Raw genomic sequence first — 20,038 nt, 5'->3', positions numbered from 1 at the left:
GACAATGTGTGCATATACCCTAATGAAAATAAATAAGTAAAAAAGCAAGTGCATTAAATAATTAACATAGGGTACTTAGTAAACCATGTTTTTGATTAAAAAAAAAAGCATAAAACTGTCCCACCACGACAAGGTGTACCCCATTGGGACAGTACCTACATTCTCTAATGTTAAAACCTGCCTAGTGTGAATAGTGGCAGAGAGTCACCAGGTCCCAACTGGACACCCAGCTTTGGAGGGACTATATATGAACTGCCCAGCTCAGTGAAAAGGAGGCCACACCCTATTTGTACTGAATACAAAACTACTGAAAAAAAAAAAACAGAAAACTGAGCCAGAGTATGAGTTGAATAACATGCATGATGTAAGAGCATATTCACACTAGCCATGGAAACCAACAAAACCAAAGAAAAGACAATGTGTGCATATACCCTAATGAAAATAAATAAGTAAAAATGCAAGTGCATTCAATAATTAATAGGGTACTTAGTAAACACTGTTTTTGATTAAAAAAAAAGCATAAAGCTGTCTCACCGCGTGTGATTAGTGACAGAGAGTCGCTGGGTCCCAACTGCCAATATTGGCATTTGTAAAAAGAGAATCAGTATACTGTATTAAACTGCGCATGTGCTATTCGCGTCAAGCGCCTGAAAGTAGAAACACTGATACAAGCATATTGAGCCGGATCTCCAGTCTAAAGCATACTGGAGACCCGGTATCTCATACATGGACATCTATTCAGGACCAATTCTCATCTATTCATTAACTCTCTATGTTATCTATGAAAAGACCAAGAAGAAAGAAACCAAACATGTGATCCAAGATAATATGGGACAAGAATATATAGAGTTAAAATACCTGTATTAGCACCACATACAAGAGCTGCCCGTGTAGGAAGATGGACCAGAATAGTAGTCTCTCTTGCGTGTCTGGGCCGGAACTGTCGGGACTGTCACCATTGTTGCTGGGGGAAGCACTTTCTGACCGAAGTAGACCTTTGCACCTGACTGCTTGGGGCGGGTGTGATATAAAAGGGACTGAACGCGCGGGAACGGAGCTTTTGGCGGGTACCCAGCGTGCGCTACAGGAGAAGGTTGACTCCCTCTCCGCTGACCGATGCCAATTAAGAAGGCTGCTTTGCAGCGTTCCATCCCCCTGCATATATAGACTGTGCATTACCCTAGACTAATTCCCCGACCTTGACAGCACTAACCGGTCAGAACATCTGACACCTTCTGTCCCTCCTTGAAGAGCTGGTCCGGCGTTGCACGCGTTTCATAGCGGTGAGACTGCAGCCTCCAGCCCAGGACTGTGCACATCGTTAGCCATGCCACAGATCTTTCCCCGTTCAGCACCTTGTTCCAGGATCACAAGACTACAGGAAAGAAGAACAGGATGCTTCATAGCAGTACAGAGACAGTGGTACACTTTCCTTCAGGACCAGCTCAGAGACTTCACGCGCCACCTACGGCACCGTCGTGGGATTTCCCAGCCACCATCGTCCAGGAACCAGAGACTGATAAGTTAACGTGTTATTTCACCCGTAGTTACTCCATTGCTATATATATATATACATTGTGTGCCTGTATATTTACACCCCTTTACTCCCTGTGTAACACCCCAGGAAGCCGGCTGTTACAGTGGTGTCGCTTTCCTTTTGGGGAGGGTGATGCGATGCCTGGAAGGGAGGAGGATCCCTTTAAAAGGTGGTACATACATGCAACATGTTCTGATTCCAGGCCAGAAGGGGGAGCTCTGAACCCGGTTTCAGAGGAGCTTCCCCAGATATATATATTCTGGCTTGGAGTAGGAGTTAGTGAGATGCTGTGGGATAGTCAGTTGGAGGAGAGAGAGGTGAGCAGGAGAGCTGGAGCCGTGCAGCCAGGTGGTGCTGCAGCTCCAGGCCAGAGTGAAGAAGCGGACAGTGTTGTATCTGTAAAACGTGCCAGAGGGAAGAAGCACAGGAGAACTAAGGAGCTGGAAGGGAGCTGCGACTGAGCTCGTTCTATGCTGAAGCGCAAGAACCGGGCACCGGGAGCCTGAGGCTGTGTGGAACTGTATGTCCCACAGCAGAAACTGGAGGGCAGAAGATAGTAGGTCATCTGTCCGCACAAACACCCGAAGGCACAGCAACACATAGAGCCCGAAGTCAGAATTAGAGACACCTGTAGAAAGGCTCGCGTTGCCTGCCATGCAGGTACTGTCTTAGGACAGGGAAAGAGAGGACCTTGTGTGGAGTGTTATGACCCCAATGGCGAGGGTCTCAGAGGAATGTGGAAGTCTGCAGAATACAAAAATCCAGCTCATAGGGCAGTGGTAACTGGGTTGACCATATATCTACTCCTAACGCCAACACTAGAAGTAGCCGGGGATCATTCCTACGTTGATTCTAGATGACACGCGCCAGCCGGAGAATCTAGCTACCCCTAGTAGAGGAAAACAAAGACCTTTCTTGCCTCCAGAGAAGGGGACCCCAAAGCTGGATAGAAGCCCCCCACAAATAATGACGGTGAGGTAAGAGGAAATGACAAACACAGAAATGAATCAGGTTTAGCACAGAGAGGCCCGCTTACTGATAGCAGAATAAAGAAAGGTAACTTATATGGTCAACAAAAACCCTATCAAAATCCACACTGGAAATTCAAGAACCCCCGAACCGTCTAACGGTCCGGGGGGAGAACACCAGCCCCCCTAGAGCTTCCAGCAAAGGTCAGGATATAGATTTGGAACAAGCTGGACAAAAATACAAAACCAAAACAAATAGCAAAAAGCAAAAGGCAGACTTAGCTGATATAACTGGAACCAGGATCAGTAGACAAGAGCACAGCAGACTAGCTCTGATAACTACGTTGCCAGGCATAGAACTGAAGGTCCAGGGAGCTTATATAGCAACACCCCTAACTAACGACCCAGGTGCGGATAAAAGGAATGACAGAAAAACCAGAGTCAAAAAACTAGTAACCACTAGAGGGAGCAAAAAGCAAATTCACAACAGTACCCCCCCCCTTAGTGAGGGGTCACCGAACCCTCACCACGACCACCAGGGCGATCAGGATGAGCGGCATGAAAGGCACGAACTAAATCGGCCGCATGAACATCAGAGGCGACCACCCAGGAATTATCCTCCTGACCATAGCCCTTCCACTTGACCAGGTACTGAAGCCTCCGCCTGGAGAGGCGAGAATCCAAGATCTTCTCCACCACGTACTCCAACTCGCCCTCAACCAACACCGGAGCAGGAGGCTCAGCAGAAGGAACTACAGGCACAATGTACCGCCGCAACAAGGACCTATGAAATACATTGTGAATAGCAAACGACACAGGAAGATCCAGACGAAAAGATACAGGATTAAGGATTTCCAATATCTTGTAAGGCCCAATAAAACGAGGTTTAAATTTGGGAGAGGAGACCTTCATAGGAACAAAGCGGGAAGAAAGCCATACCAAATCCCCAACGCGTAGTCGGGGACCCACACCGCGGCGGCGGTTGGCAAAGCGCTGAGCCTTCTCCTGTGACAACTTCAAGTTGTCCACCACATGATTCCAGATCTGCTGCAACCTATCCACCACAGAATCCACCCCAGGACAGTCAGAAGGCTCCACATGACCCGAAGAAAAGCGAGGATGGAAACCAGAGTTGCAGAAAAAAGGCGAAACCAAGGTGGCGGAACTAGCCCGATTATTAAGGGCAAACTCAGCCAACGGCAAGAATGTCACCCAATCGTCCTGATCAGCAGAGACAAAACACCTCAAATAAGCCTCCAAAGTCTGATTGGTTCGCTCCGTCTGTCCATTAGTCTGAGGATGGAAAGCAGACGAAAACGACAAATCAATGCCCATCCTACTACAAAAGGATCGCCAGAACCTGGAAACGAACTGGGATCCTCTGTCTGACACAATATTCTCAGGGATGCCGTGCAAACGAACCACGTTCTGGAAAAACACAGGAACCAGATCGGAAGAGGAAGGCAGCTTAGGCAAAGGAACCAAATGGACCATCTTGGAGAAGCGATCACATATCACCCAGATAACGGACATGCCCTGAGATAGCGGAAGATCAGAAATGAAATCCATGGAGATATGTGTCCAAGGTCTCTTCGGGACAGGCAAGGGCAAGAGCAAACCGCTGGCACGAGAACAGCAAGGCTTAGCTCGAGCACAAGTCCCACAGGACTGCACAAATGACCGCACATCCCTTGACAAGGAAGGCCACCAAAAGGACCTGGCCACCAGATCTCTGGTGCCAAAAATTCCCGGGTGACCTGCCAACACCGAGGAATGAACCTCGGAAATGACTCTGCTGGTCCACTTATCCGGGACAAACAGTCTGTCAGGTGGACAAGACTCCGGCCTATCAGCCTGAAATCTCTGCAACACACGTCGCAGATCCGGAGAAATAGCTAACAAGATAACTCCATCTTTAAGAATACCAACAGGATCAGCGACTCCAGGAGCATCAGGCACAAAGCTCCTAGAAAGAGCATCGGCCTTCACATTCTTTGAACCTGGTAAATACGAGACAACAAAATCAAAGCGGGAGAAAAATAATGACCAGCGGGCCTGTCTCGGATTAAGGCGTTTAGCAGACTCGAGATACATCAGATTTTTGTGATCAGTCAAGACCACCACACGATGCTTAGCACCCTCGAGCCAATGACGCCACTCCTCAAATGCCCATTTCATGGCCAACAACTCCCGATTGCCCACATCATAATTTCGCTCGGCAGGCGAAAACTTCCTAGAGAAAAAGGCACAAGGTTTCATAACAGAGCAACCAGGGCCTCTCTGCGACAAAACGGCCCCTGCCCCAATCTCCGAAGCATCCACCTCAACCTGAAAAGGAAGTGAGACGTCAGGCTGGCACAAAACAGGCGCCGAAGTAAACCGGCGTTTCAACTCCTGGAAAGCCTCCACGGCAGCAGGAGCCCAGTTAGCTACATCGGAGCCCTTCTTGGTCATATCCGTCAAAGGTTTCACAATGCTAGAAAAATTAGCAATAAAACGACGGTAGAAGTTAGCGAAGCCCAAGAACTTCTGAAGACTCTTAACTGACGAGGGCTGAGTCCAATCAAGAATAGCTCGGACCTTGACTGGGTCCATCTCCACAGCAGAAGGGGAAAAAATGAACCCTAAAAAGGGAACCTTCTGTACACCAAAGAGACACTTTGAGCCCTTGACAAACAAAGAATTTTCACGCAAAATTTTAAAGACCAACCTGACCTGCTCCACATGCGAATCCCAATTATCAGAAAAAACCAAAATATCATCCAGATAAATAATCAAAAATTTATCCAGATACTTCCGGAAAATGTCATGCATAAAGGACTGAAAAACTGAAGGCGCATTGGAGAGCCCAAAAGGCATCACCAAGTACTCAAAATGACCTTCGGGCGTATTGAATGCGGTTTTCCATTCATCACCTTGCTTAATGCGCACAAGGTTGTACGCACCACGAAGGTCTATCTTGGTGAACCACTTGGCACCCTTAATCCGGGCAAACAAGTCAGACAACAGCGGTAAAGGATACTGAAATTTGACAGTGATCTTATTTAAAAGCCGATAATCAATACAAGGTCTCAAAGATCCGTCCTTTTTTGCCACAAAAAAGAATCCCGCACCAAGAGGGGAAGAAGACGGACGAATATGTCCTTTCTCCAGAGACTCCTTGATATATGAACGCATAGCGGTATGTTCAGGTACCGACAGATTAAACAGTCTTCCCTTAGGAAACTTACTGCCTGGGATCAAATCTATAGCACAGTCACAGTCCCTATGAGGAGGCAGTGCACTGGACTCAGACTCACTGAAGACATCCTGATAATCAGACAAATACTCCGGAACTTCCGAAGGCGTAGAAGAAGCAATAGACACAGGCAGGGAATCCCCATGAATACCACGACAGCCCCAACTTGAGACTGACATAGCCTTCCAGTCCAGGACTGGATTATGGGTCTGTAACCATGGCAGCCCTAAAACAACCAAATCATGCATTTTATGTAAAACCAGGAAACGTATCACCTCGCGGTGTTCAGGAGTCATGCACATGGTAACCTGTGTCCAATACTGCGGTTTATTTGCTGCCAATGGCGTAGCATCAATACCCCTAAGAGGAATAGGATTTTCTAATGGTTCAAGAGTAAAACCACAGCGCTTAGCAAATGAGAGATCCATGAGACTCAGGGCAGCACCTGAATCTACAAACGCCATGACAGGATAAGATGACAGTGAGCAAATCAAAGTTACAGACAGAATAAATTTAGGTTGCAAATTACCAACGGTGACAGGACTAACAACCTTAGCTATACGTTTAGAGCATGCTGAGATAACATGTGTAGAATCACCACAGTAGTAGCACAAGCCATTCCGGCGTCTATGAATTTTCCGCTCATTTCTAGTCAGGATTCTATCACATTGCATTAAATCAGGTGTCTGTTCAGACAACACCATGAGGGAATTTGCGGTTTTTCTATCACATTGCACCGAATTAGGTGTCTGTTCAGACAACACCATGAGGGAATTTGCGGTTTTGCGCTCCCGCAACCGCCGGTCAATTTGAATAGCCAGTGCCATAGTATCATTCAGACCTGTGGGAATGGGAAAACCCACCATAACATTCTTAATGGCTTCAGAAAGGCCATTTCTAAAATTAGCGGCCAGTGCACACTCGTTCCAATGTGTCAGCACGGACCATTTCCGAAATTTTTGGCAATACACTTCAGCCTCGTCCTGCCCCTGAGACATAGCCAGCAAGGCCTTTTCTGCCTGAATCTCAAGATTGGGTTCCTCATAAAGTAAACCGAGCGCCAGAAAAAACGCATCAAGATCAGCCAATGCCGGATCTCCTGGCGCCAGTGAAAAAGCCCAATCCTGAGGGTCGCCTCGTAAGAACGAAATAACAATTTTTACTTGCTGAGCAGAATCTCCAGATGAACAGGGTCTCAGGGACAAAAACAATTTACAATTATTCACGAAATTCCTAAACTTAAACCTGTCTCCGGAAAACAGTTCAGGAATCGGTATTTTAGGTTCTGACCTAGGATTTCTGATAACATAGTCTTGTATGCCCTGCACACGAGTAGCCAGCTGGTCCACACTTGTAATCAAGGTCTGGACATTCATGTCTGCAGCAAGCATAGCCACTCTGAGGTAAAGGGGAAGAAGAAAAAAAAACTCAGAATCTTCTTTCTTATAATCCCTCTTCTGCAATGCATTAAACATTTAATACTGGCCTGGCAAACTGTTATGACCCCAATGGCGAGGGTCTCAGAGGAACGTGGAAGTCTGCAGAATACAAAAATCCAGCTCATAGGGCAGTGGTAACTGGGTTGACCATATATCTACTCCTAACGCCAACACTAGAAGTAGCCGGGGATCATTCCTACGTTGATTCTAGATGACACGCGCCAGCCGGAGAATCTAGCTACCCCTAGTAGAGGAAAACAAAGACCTTTCTTGCCTCCAGAGAAGGGGACCCCAAAGCTGGATAGAAGCCCCCCACAAATAATGACGGTGAGGTAAGAGGAAATGACAAACACAGAAATGAATCAGGTTTAGCACAGAGAGGCCCGCTTACTGATAGCAGAATAAAGAAAGGTAACTTATATGGTCAACAAAAACCCTATCAAAATCCACACTGGAAATTCAAGAACCCCCGAACCGTCTAACGGTCCGGGGGGAGAACACCAGCCCCCCTAGAGCTTCCAGCAAAGGTCAGGATATAGATTTGGAACAAGCTGGACAAAAATACAAAACCAAAACAAATAGCAAAAAGCAAAAGGCAGACTTAGCTGATATAACTGGAACCAGGATCAGTAGACAAGAGCACAGCAGACTAGCTCTGATAACTACGTTGCCAGGCATAGAACTGAAGGTCCAGGGAGCTTATATAGCAACACCCCTAACTAACGACCCAGGTGCGGATAAAAGGAATGACAGAAAAACCAGAGTCAAAAAACTAGTAACCACTAGAGGGAGCAAAAAGCAAATTCACAACAGTGGAGCCATAGGCAGCAAGGGACTCGCCTTACAACGCAAGAAGGAAGGCTTTTAACCTCACTTGAAAGGGGGATCCATAATCAATTCCAGTCCAACCGGCAGAGGTGTATCTAGCCTTTCCTGCACCCGGGGCAAAGGATCAGTTTGCCCCCCCCCCCCCCAACCTCCCCCATTTGAACCTTAACTCAATTGAAACTGTATGACCAAGCCAAGGTACATTCCTGAATCCCCATTATGTTAAAATAGATACCAATAAAAGTAAAATTAAAATTATTTGAGACAGCGGTAGGTTAAGTGTTTTTGAATATATATATTATATATATTGAATCAGGAGCCCCATATAATCCTGCATAAAGGTTAATTATGGCCCCATAAGATCCTCCATAGACACATTTGCCCAATATAGTGCTCCACAAACGTTGATTATGGCCCCATAAGATGCTCCATAAATATATTTGCGCCATATAATGCTGCACAAATGTTAATTATGGCCCCATAAGATGCTCCATAAATATGTTTGCCCCATATAGTGCTGCAGAAACGTTGATTATGCCCCATAAGATGCTCCATAAATATATTTGCCCCATATAGTGCTGCAGAAATGTTGATTATGCCCCATAAGATGCTCCATAAATGTTTGCCCCATATAGTGCTGCAGAAACGTTGATTATGCCCCATAAGATGCTCCATAAATATATTTGCCCCATATAGTGCTGCAGAAACATTGATTATGCCCCATAAGATGCTCCATAAATATATTTGCCCCGTTATAGTGCTGCAGAAACGTTGATTATGCCCCATAAGATGCTCCATACAGACACTTGCCCCATTTGCTGTTGCTGCGATTAAAAAAAAAAATCACATACTCACCTTTCCGTCGCTCAGGCCCCCGGCACTTTCAATATTTACCTGCTCCTCGTTCCAGCAGCTGCTCCATCTTCAGCACTGACACTCAGGCAGAGGGCGCGCACTAACTACGTCACCGCGCCCTCTGACCTCAGCGTCACTGCTGAAGACGGAGCGACGCCGGAATGAGGAGCAGGTGAATATCGCGCAGCGCTCCCCTCCCCGTTATCCTCACCTGCTTCTGGCGCGATGCAGTCCCTGGTTCCCGGCACCGCAGCTTCTTCCTGTACTGAGCGGTCACTGTTACCGCTCATTACAGTAATGAATATGCGGCTCCACCCCTATGGGAGGTGGAGCTGCATATTCATTACTGTAATGAGCGGTACTATGTGACCTCTCAGTACAGGAAGAAGCTGGGGCGCCGGGGAACCGGAGACCTGCAGGGACCGCGCCGCCAGTAGTAGGTGAGTATCTCAGTGTGGGGGCGGCAGAATGCAGCCGACGAGGAGCCTCCTTGGACCGCCGCATCATCAGGCGGCCCGCTGGCGCCCACCTGTCGGCTGCGCCCGGGGCACATGCCCCGGCTGGCCCCCCTGGATACGCCACTGCCAACCGGACCTTACCATCACCTGTTACGGGTACCCTGGACTGTGGCTGCCACATATCAGTAAAAAAGGTAGAGACTACAACCTTGTGTCCTCTAGTTCTTTCGGGCACTATACCATCTTTCCCTACAACACCAGGAGCCCTGGGGACCCAGATTCACCTGTGGGAAGCCCTACCATCCTTGCTGCCATAACATCACCCCAGTGGACCTCTTTTAGCAGCGTCGGTCATCCCTGACCGAACACCACAGGTGGCATCACGAACAAACTTTATTTCAAATAACCCCTTTAAAGACCTTCCATTTTACTTGGACGCCCAGGGCCACGGACCGGGTCGCTGCCACCATGACCACCCCTTTAACGACGACTGTACCCGGTACTGAGTACCCCTAGGCCCTAGTGGGGTGCTCTACCTGCTGGTAGTATTTACCGTTGAGACATATATACAGTATATATATAAAATCTGTTAACTCTTGCTCTGCCTCCTGCTCATCACTGCATCAGGCGATCCTGTTAGTATCTTACACATGCACCGAAAAAATAACCAACAATATTATATATATAATAGAATTCAATTAAAACGAGACAACTTCCCAGGTGACAATACCTATAGGTTACTCCAGTTGGAATATAGCAAAATGCAAATATATATATATATATATATATATATATATATATATATTTCAATATACACATACTGTATATGCATACACATAAACAATCTATCATGTAGTATTACAGACAAAAATGAAAAATAAATGATAAAACCTATAAATAATCACTTTTATAATTGGATATATACAGTATATATATATATATATATATATATATATATATATATATATATATATACAGTGCCTACAAGTAGTATTCAACCCCCTGCAGATTTAGCAGGTTTAATAAGATGCAAATAAGTTAGAGCCTTCAAACTTCAAACAAGAGCAGGATTTATTAACAGATGCATAAATCTTACAAAACCAAAAAGTTTTGTTGCTCAGTTAAATTTTTATAAATTTTAAACATAAAAGTGTGGGTCAATTATTATTCAACCCCTAGGTTTAATATTTTGTGGAATACCCTTTGTTTGCAATTACAGCTAATAATTGTCTTTTATAAGACCTGATCAGGCCGGCACAGGTCTCTGGAGTTATCTTGGCCCACTCCTCCATGCAGATCTTCTCCAAGTTATCTAGGTTCTTTGGGTGTCTCATGTGGACTTTAATCTTGAGCTCCTTCCACAAGTTTTCAATTGGGTTAAGGTCAGGAGACTGACTAGGCCACTGCAACACCTTGATTTTTTGCCTCTTGAATCAGGCCTTGGTTTTCTTGGCTGTGTGCTTTGGGTCGTTGTCTTGTTGGAAGATGAAATGACGACCCATCTTAAGATCCTTGATGGAGGAGCGGAGGTTCTTGGCCAAAATCTCCAGGTAGGCCATGCTATCCATCTTCCCATGGATGCGGACCAGATGGCCAGGCCCCTTGGCTGAGAAACAGCCCCACAGCATGATGCTGCCACCACCATGCTTGACTGTAGGGATGGTATTCTTGGGGTCGTATGCAGTGCCATCCAGTCTCCAAACGTCATGTGTGTGGTTGGCACCAAAGATCTCGATCTTGGTCTCATCAGACCAGAGAACCTTGAACCAGTCAGTCTCAGAGTCCTCCAAGTGATCATGAGCAAACTGTAGACGAGTCTTGACATGACGCTTTGAAAGTAAAGGTACCTTACGGGCTCGTCTGGAACGGAGACCATTGCGGTGGAGTACGTTACTTATGGTATTGACTGAAACCAATGTCCCCACTGCCATGAGATCTTCCCGGAGCTCCTTCCTTGTTGTCCTTGGGTTAGCCTTGACTCTTCGGACAAGCCTGGCCTCGGCATGGGAGGAAACTTTCAAAGGCTGTCCAGGCCATGGAAGGCTAACAGTAGTTCCATAAGCCTTCCACTTCCGGATGATGCTCCCAACAGTGGAGACAGGTAGGCCCAACTCCTTGGAAAGGGTTTTGTACCCCTTGCCAGCCTTGTGACCCTCCACGATCTTGTCTCTGATGGCCTTGGAATGCTCCTTTGTCTTTCCCATGTTGACCATGTATGAGTGCTGTTCACAAGTTTGGGGAGGGTCTTAAATAGTTAGAAAAGGCTGGAAAAAGAGATAATTAATCCAAACATGTGAAGCTCATTGTTCTTTGTGCCTGAACTACTTCTTAATACTTTAGGGGAACCAAACAGAATTCTGGTGGGTTGAGGGGTTGAATAATAAATTACCCTCTGAAAAGACTTTTCACAATTTAAAAAAAAAATAAACAAAGAAATAACATTCTTTTTTGCTGCAGTGCATTTCACACTTCCAGGCTGATCTACAGTCCAAATGTCACAATGCCAAGTTAATTCCAAATGTGTAAACCTGCTAAATCTGCAGGGGGTTGAATACTACTTGTAGGCACTGTATATATATATATATGTGCATGCATACAGTGCTACAATACTGTGCTTCCAGATGTCTTATGACAATATGAGTCACGCCCCATGGTAAAAATAGAAGTAATAAAAACAAAATAATAATAAGGAAAAATGGTAATTAAAAACAAATGAATGTGTGAGAGTGATATAATACAGCCAAGGACGCAAATAAGTGCAAATATGGCAACACAAAGCAATTTAATAAGTACGTGCTGAAATTACATCAAATCTAGCAGTGAATGGCAGGTTTCATATGTAGTGTGTAGCTAACCAAACAATAAGGGGAGAAATTTGTGGCAACCATGGGAAGAGGGCTACTATGAAGCCAAATGTGCACAGGTAAGGAGAGAGAGGGTATGTCACCTGATAGGGAGGATGCTCCAGTGCGGCGAACACCCCGACACGCGTTTCGGACTGTGCCCTTCATCAGGGGTGTCGACGACAACGAACTGGGGGGGTTTAGATAGGCAGGAGGCCTATGTTATCTATGGCAGTTAATGCAGACATTATGTAACTTAAAAAAAAAATAAGATAATATATAAGAGAAGGTCTCTAGACCGTATCTTTAATTTACGCATAGAAATATGTTGACATGTGAAAAAAATGAACATAAATGGAATCCAATAAGGTTAGGAAGGAAGATTCAGGAGCAATATGTATTGGTGAATAAACTTTCTCATATATTTTTTTCTTTTATACCTATTGTTCCTGAATTTTCCTTCCCAACGATATATGTCTACTTCTGATTTGTGACACCTTAGAAGGCTTATACCTTACCTTATCTTTACCTCATATCAATGTCTGTTACTTACCATTTTTCTGTCACATCTCACTTGTAGTCATCAGTTAGTTTACTTTGTTTGAATCTTTGCGTTCTACCTTGATTTCTTCTGTTTTCGCTTGCAAGTTACTGCGTGGCGCCATCCTATGGCTAACATTGGTATTTCTACTGTCTTTAACTATTATTAATAAAAGATTACTTTTCATCTAATTATTTATTTATTTTTGTCATTCACACTGGCTTCCCCTATATGATTTGTATTCGTGTGGTGTAGAACCATATTTTCAGTCCTTTGTACATTTTTATTATTGTACATTATGATATATTATTGCATGTCACATGATGCCTTACTTTTATATGGGATGGATGGATGGATAGATAATTAGATAGAAAGATAGATATGGGATAGATAGATAGATAGATGATATATAGATATGGGATAGATAGATAGATAGATAGATAGATAGATAGATAGATAGATAGATAGTTGAGCTGTCCTGCCTGTCTCTGCTGTAAGTCAAAAGGTACCATCTCACAGTGGCACTTTGGTCGATATGACGGCACGATCCGTGATGTTCCAGCGATATACTTACGATCTCGCTGTGTCTGACACGCTACTGCGATCAGGGACCCCGCTGAGAATCGTACGTCGTAGCAGATCGTTTGAAACTTTCTTTCGTCGTCAGATCACCCGCTGTCATCGCTGGATCGTCGTGTGTGACGCCGATCCAGCGATGTGTTCACTTGTAACCAGGGTAAATATCGGGTTACTAAGCGCAGGGCCGCGCTTAGTAACCCGATATTTACCCTGGTTACCATTGTAAAAGTTAAAAAAAAAACACTACATACTCACCTTCTGATGTCTGTCACGTCCCCCGGCGTCCACAGGGTTACGCGCTGCTGCCGAGAACTTCCTGCACTGACTGTGTCAGCGCGGCCATAAAGCAGAGCACAGTGGTGACGTCACCACTGTGCTCTGCTTTCCGGCCGCGCTGACACATTCAGTGCAGGAAGCTCTGAGCAGCAGCGCGTAACCCTGTGGATGCCGGGGGACGTGACAGACATCAGAAGGTGAGTATGTAGTGTTTTTTTTTTTTTCACTTTTACAATGGTAACCAGGGTAAATATCGGGTTACTAAGCGCGGCCCTGCACTTAGTAACCCGATGTTTACCCTGGTTACCTGGGTGCTGCAGGGGGACTTCGGCATCGTTGAAGACAGTTTCAACGATGCCGAAGTCCTTCCCCTGATCGTTGGTCGCTGGAGAGAGCTGTCTGTGTGACAGCTCCTCAGCGACCACACAACGACTTACCAACGATCACGGCCAGGTTGTATCGCTGGTCGTGATCGTTGGTAAGTCTTTTAGTGTAACGGTACCCTTAGAGTACCTTACAACCTCGGTGTTCCGGCTACCAGTGATTTGCGCTTCAGGGGGAGATAGTTCATTCGGAGCTGGTCTCACCTGATCTCACTCTCCTGTGCTTCGCTTTCCTGCATGCTCACTGAACAATGTTCTTTCCTTCTGTATGTCTCTTTCTCCAGGGGTTGTAGTATTTCAGACAACAGAGCCCTTTCTGACATTCTCTGTCAGTCTGCACTCTCCTCTGCCTCTCAAATTTCTCCACCTTTTCCCTCCAAATCAGAATTTATATAGGGAAGCCACCCATAAACAGGGTGTGGACTCCCCCTTCTGGTCTGGAGTGTGAACATGTTGTGTGCATTGTGATTACCTGATAAAGAGATATCCTTCATCACTTCCAAGCGTAACATCACTCTCCCCGTGAGGAAAGCAATGTCACTGTGACGACCAGGACCGAGGGGCGTCACACATACATACATACATACATATGGGATAGACAGTTAGATAGATATGGGATAGATAGATATGAGATGGACAGATAGATAGATAGATATACAGTAAAACCTGACCAGCACCTCCTAAGTGTGAACATGTGCAAGCTGCCAGACTGCATTGCATAGAAAAAAGAAAGCACAGCAGCACTATGCATAAGTTTAGGCCATGTGAAAACACAGAAAAACATTAAAAACATTTAATCTGGAATTTACTACTCAAAAAAATGTTTCAAATTTTTTTAGAAAGCTTACGGAAATTAATGAAAATGAAGGTTCTTAGCGCATAAATTGGCCAATTCATGTATGCCCATCAACCATGGCAAGGTGACCTCCCTCTGATGGGTCCCTGTTCTACTGTATATGCCTTCTCTTGGACTATCAATCTATAAATAGATAGATATGGGATAGATAGATAGATAGATAGATAGATAGATAGATAGATAGATAGATAGATAGATCTACACGCATCAACATTGAAATTGCAACAGCCACATGTGGCTTGCGGGCCCATGATGTGTGGCTCGCGGCTGTCTACCAGCTTCGTGCATTAGCACCAGGTCTAGCAAGCAGCCATTAAGAGTAGATCTCTATATAATGACTTTTGTGTGTAGCCCTGCACAGAAGAGCAGATCTAAATGGGGTAAGATAGGAAATCCTGGAGCTTGGCATTCTGCATTGGTGTGATTTCAGTGGAAAAACTTTGGCTTTCACATGTAATAGGGGGCTCTGCATGTGACTACTGTGAGTGGGTGTGAGGGTGGGCCAGGGCGGTAGTCATGGCTGAGAGTAATCCCTGTATCACACCCTGGCCTCTCCTCACAGTACAATAGTGCCTTTTCTACGGCATACTTGTATTCTGGGTCTCTGCGCCATCAGGTTTCTCTTCGGGCTGCTGAAGGCTCCTTGTCATCGGTGTTACACAAAGAGAGACAGTCCAGCTCAACTTTAACAACTGCTTTACTTGGTTCTTTACACAGCACATCCAAGTTATTTCCAGCTTCCACATTAAGTTTCACAATAGGCAATACCTCTTCTGTCCCTGTCCTTTTCTCTCTGTCTTTAAGTTCGCTTCCGGGACGGACCGTACCTTTCGATCCCTCAGCATCCTCTCTGCTCAGTCTTACTCCATTTGGGGATTCCCTCAGCTGTTTTGCCCCAGTTCTGAGGGGGGTAGCCCACGCAATAAGCTGCCACATGATGAGCGACATGCCGGTACTGCTTAGCCTTTTCTAGCAACTGCAGTCCCACTAATACTGCACCGCTAGCTCTGTTGCTTCTCCTGACGTGGTCCAGACCAGGGATGCTATATGGCTGGGCCCTATTCTTCTTTAAACGTTGCGGCTTTGATTCCATGTCAAAGGTATGGCTTTTCGGCAAGAATTCTTTCATGAAAACCACTTCTGGACATAGTTCTTCAAACAATAGGTGGGTGTAGCTGGGTCCCATCAGTTTCTGCTAGTTATGAACTGATAGCACTGCTGGACATCTTCCAACTTTGAAGGGAAGTAAGGATGATGTGTCTTTCATCTGCTCAACTACATTACTTTGCCCGATCACTGCATTTAAGGACCTCAACAAGGACCTGGATGAGACCTTGGTAATGCAGTATAACTACCTTGTGTCTTGTTGCTGTACTCAGTCTTGTCAATCTCACCTTTATAGCAGAGTTTGGCTGTTCCGCCCTCAGCTTTAAGACTACTTGCACAGCTGTTTTGGTTAGCGACTGTGTTTTCAACCTGCATATGAAATTCTTGATCATTGTGTAGTTCATACACCTGATTATAATTTTACAAAATCTCTGATCTTGTGCAAGTGTGCCTAGAAGAATTGATGCCGTTTTGAAGGCAAAGAGTGATCACACCAAATATTGATGTGATTTAAATTTCTCTTTTATTCGCTCACGCTGCATTTTGTTAATTGATAAAAATAAACCGTGAATACTTCTATTTTTGAAAGCATTCTTAATTTGCCGCATTTGTTTCCACACCTGTTTAAAACTTTTGCACAACGCTGTATATTTCAGAAAAGTCTTAGAATTCTATTTACTGTTACTTGCGTTTTAAACATCTCAGATATTGCATCAGGTAATCATTGAAATACTCTCACAAGTATTATGCCTGGCTGAAAAATCCACTTAAAAAATGTGCAAGCTGCATCAAAATGTTTTGTTATTTTGAGCAGCTTTTGTGCACTTTTTTTTCTACATCTATTGATGATTAAGTGGTAAAATATTAAACGCCACAAAAGCAATAGAACTTTGTGCATTATAGCTGAGTTTCCAGTAAAATTGATAGGAAATTTATTTAAGAATTTGAAATAGGTTTTGATGTGGATTTTGGAGAATACACTCCAAAATCCACCTAAAAGAAACTGTATAAATGCAGCCTACTACAAAAGTTTACAATGTTACTCAATGTTTTATGGAACTAATATCTATATAAATAGTTTCATAGGGGAAAATAAGGTCTGCATATGTCTGAATATAAATAGTTTATATATACATAGACTAGACAGTGACTTATAGCTTACATTACTTTTATCATCGTAGAACTCCTTATCAGTGAATGTCAATTGCATCTGTTTGGCATGTATTTAGCGATAACAATGATATTCTTTAAATAGGTATATTAACATTTATAACTAGTGTACTGAATGCATCTAGATATATAATAATATAATATAATAATAATATATAATTTATAAAGTTATGTGCCCCATAAGAAATTAACTAATGTCAAGGTAAGTGTTGTTTCATAGAGACATGGCATTCTTTGCCATTTTCCATGAATCATTATCTTCTGAAGTATGCAAAGGAATTACTGTCTAACTCTAGAAGGATATTCCTACTAAGCAATAAATATTTAGGATTTTTATAGTTTACACATCATGTGGTGTCCGAAAACCTCAGTGAATTTTGTCTGCTTGCGCTTACATAGGTAAAAGGTTTGTGTAGTTAGAGAGCCACCTTGTGGTCCTATGTTGCACTGACATGCTGACATTTATTTTACATTCAGGCTGGAGCAATTGATGTTGATGTGTCCCAGACAGACAACCTAGCCGTTTTCTCAAGCAGCAAATGCATTTAAAATCTCAAGGTTAGCAGCAATGAGCATCGTTCTGCTCCAAAACTCTGCTGAAAACAGTCGCTATTGCAAAAAATCAACAGTTTTATGTTTTAACATTGAAAATGTAAAACAGAACAAAACTTTTAAACTCAATAGTTTGTTATGTATTATTTTACAGTTGTCACTGATCACTTACACAAAGTGTCATATTAAAAGAAGGGCAAAAATTACGTTTGCTGACAATTAGAACTCTCTTCTCTTTGCAGAAAGCTCCAAAATCCAATCTGTTTGCATTGCTAACTACAAATGTCCAGAGGTCAAGAGTACAGAGAATCATCCGTATTAAAATCCTGAACCCTGTTTTTCCATCAGCAGACATACAGTTATATGAAAAAGTTTGGGCACCCCTATTAATCTTAAGCTTAATGTTTTATAAAAATTGTTTTTTTGCAACAGCTATTTCAGTTTCATATATCTAATAACTGTTGGAACAGAAAATGTGCAATCTGCATTCAAACAAAATTTGACAGGTGCATACTGTAAGTATGGACACCTCACCAGAAAAGTGACATTAATATTTAGTAGATCCTCCTTTTGCAAAAATAACAGCCTCTAGTCGCTTCCTGTAGCTTTTAATGAGTTCCTGGATCCTGGATGAAGGTATTTTTGACCATTCCTCTTTACAAAACAATTCCAGTTCAGTTAAGTTTGATGGTCGCCGAGCATGGACAGCCCTCTTCAAATGATCCCACAGATGTTCAATTATATTCAGGTCTGGGGACTGGGATGGCCATTCCAGAACAGTGTAATTGTTCCTCTACATGAATGCCTGAGTAGATTTGGAGCGGTGTTTTGGATCATTGTCTTGCTGAAAGATCCATCCCCTGCGTAACTTCAACTTTTTCACTGATTCATGAACATTATTGTCAAGAATCTGCTGATACTGAGAGGAATCCATGCGTCCCTCAACTTTAACAAGATTCCCGGTGCCGGCATTGGCCACACAGCCCCAAAGCATGATGGAACCTCCACCAAATTTTACTGTGGGTAGCAAGTGTTTTTCTTGGAATGCTGTTTTTTTGCCCCCATGCATAACGCCTTTTTGTATGACCAAACAACTCAATCTTGGTTTCATCAGTCCACAGGACCTTCTTCCAAAAAGAAATTGGCTTCTCCAAATGTGCTTTTGCACACCTCAGCCGACTCTGTTTGTGGCGTGCTTGCAGAAACGGCTTCTTTCGCATCACTCTCCCATACAGCTTCTCCTTGTGCAAAGTGCGTTGTATAGTTGATCGATGCACAGTGACACTATCTGCAACAAGTTGATGCTGCAGCTCTCTGGAGGTGGTCTGAGGATTGTCCTTGACTGATCTCACCATTCTTCTTCTCTGCATTTCTGATGTTTTTCTTGGCCTGCCACTTCTGGCCTTAACAAGAATTGTACCTGTGTTCTTCCATTTCCTTACTATGTTCCTCACAGTGGAAATTGGCAGGTTAATTCTCTTAGACAGCTTTTTGTATCCTTCCCCTGAACAACTATGTTGAAAAATCTTTGTTTTCAGATCATTTGACAGTTGTTTTGAGGAGTCCATGATGCCACTCTTCAGAGGAGATTTAAACAGGAGAACAACTTGCAAGTGGCCACTTTAAGTAGCTTTTCTCATGATTGCATACACCTGGCTATGAAGTTCAAAGCTCAATGAGGTTACAAAACCAAAAAAAGTGCTATAGTAAGTCAGTAAAAAGTAGGTAGGAGTATTTAAAACAGGAAAATGATAAGGGTGCCCATACTTATGCACCTGCCAAATTTTGTTTGAATGCAGATTGCACATTTTCATTTCAAGGCAGAAACATTAGTGTGTCCAACAGTTATTAGATATATGAAACTGAAATAGCTGTTGCAAAAAATACAATTTTTATAAAACATTAAGCTTAAGATTAATAGGGGTGCCGAAACTTTTTCATATAACTGTAGCTTGCCATAGCCCTGCTCGTGCACATAAGAGGTATATCTAAGCACCAGAGCTGAGAAAACACTAAAATGCCCGGCGCTCGTTACTCAAACGGAACAATTCCTAGGGCCGAGGTCATACTTGCGTGTGCAATGCGAGAAACTCACACGAGTCTCTTGCATCAATACCCGACACAGGCGCCAGCACTCAGGAGTCAGGACCGAAGCGTGCGGCTGCGAGCCTGTGTGAGTGCGAGCCTGTCTGCATTCTCTGTTGACAGGCGAAAGTGCCTGTCTGTTATGACTCCCCCAGTGGCACTAAAAACCCGCTCAGACAAGACGATAGCGGCAGGGCAGCAAAACACTTCCAAGGCATAGAGGGACAGCTGATGCCAGTTGCCTCTAGGTGGAGACCCAATAGTCGAAAGTCGCAGAGGAATTAGGGAGTACGCTGGTTTGGTCGACCAGGTATTGGTTGACC

General features: G+C 44.1%; 1 long non-coding RNA gene across 1 annotated transcript in view; it reads right to left on the bottom strand.

Annotated features, from left to right (window-relative positions):
* Nucleotides 1-1,289: 1,289 nt before the first annotated feature.
* Nucleotides 1,290-20,038, bottom strand: part of LOC143782607 (uncharacterized) — a 79,159-nt gene continuing 60,410 nt past the window's right edge. Inside the window, exon 3 of the long non-coding RNA XR_013217003.1 lies at nucleotides 1,290-1,375. This is a non-coding gene — a long non-coding RNA (uncharacterized LOC143782607). The remainder of the gene's footprint in view (nucleotides 1,376-20,038) is intronic.

The sequence above is a fragment of the Ranitomeya variabilis genome, chromosome 6, assembly GCF_051348905.1.
Source record: "Ranitomeya variabilis isolate aRanVar5 chromosome 6, aRanVar5.hap1, whole genome shotgun sequence".
In the NCBI taxonomy this organism is placed as follows: Eukaryota; Metazoa; Chordata; class Amphibia; order Anura; family Dendrobatidae; genus Ranitomeya; species Ranitomeya variabilis.
Note: the sequence above shows the minus strand (reverse complement) of the source record. Positions and strands in the feature narration are given on the sequence as shown.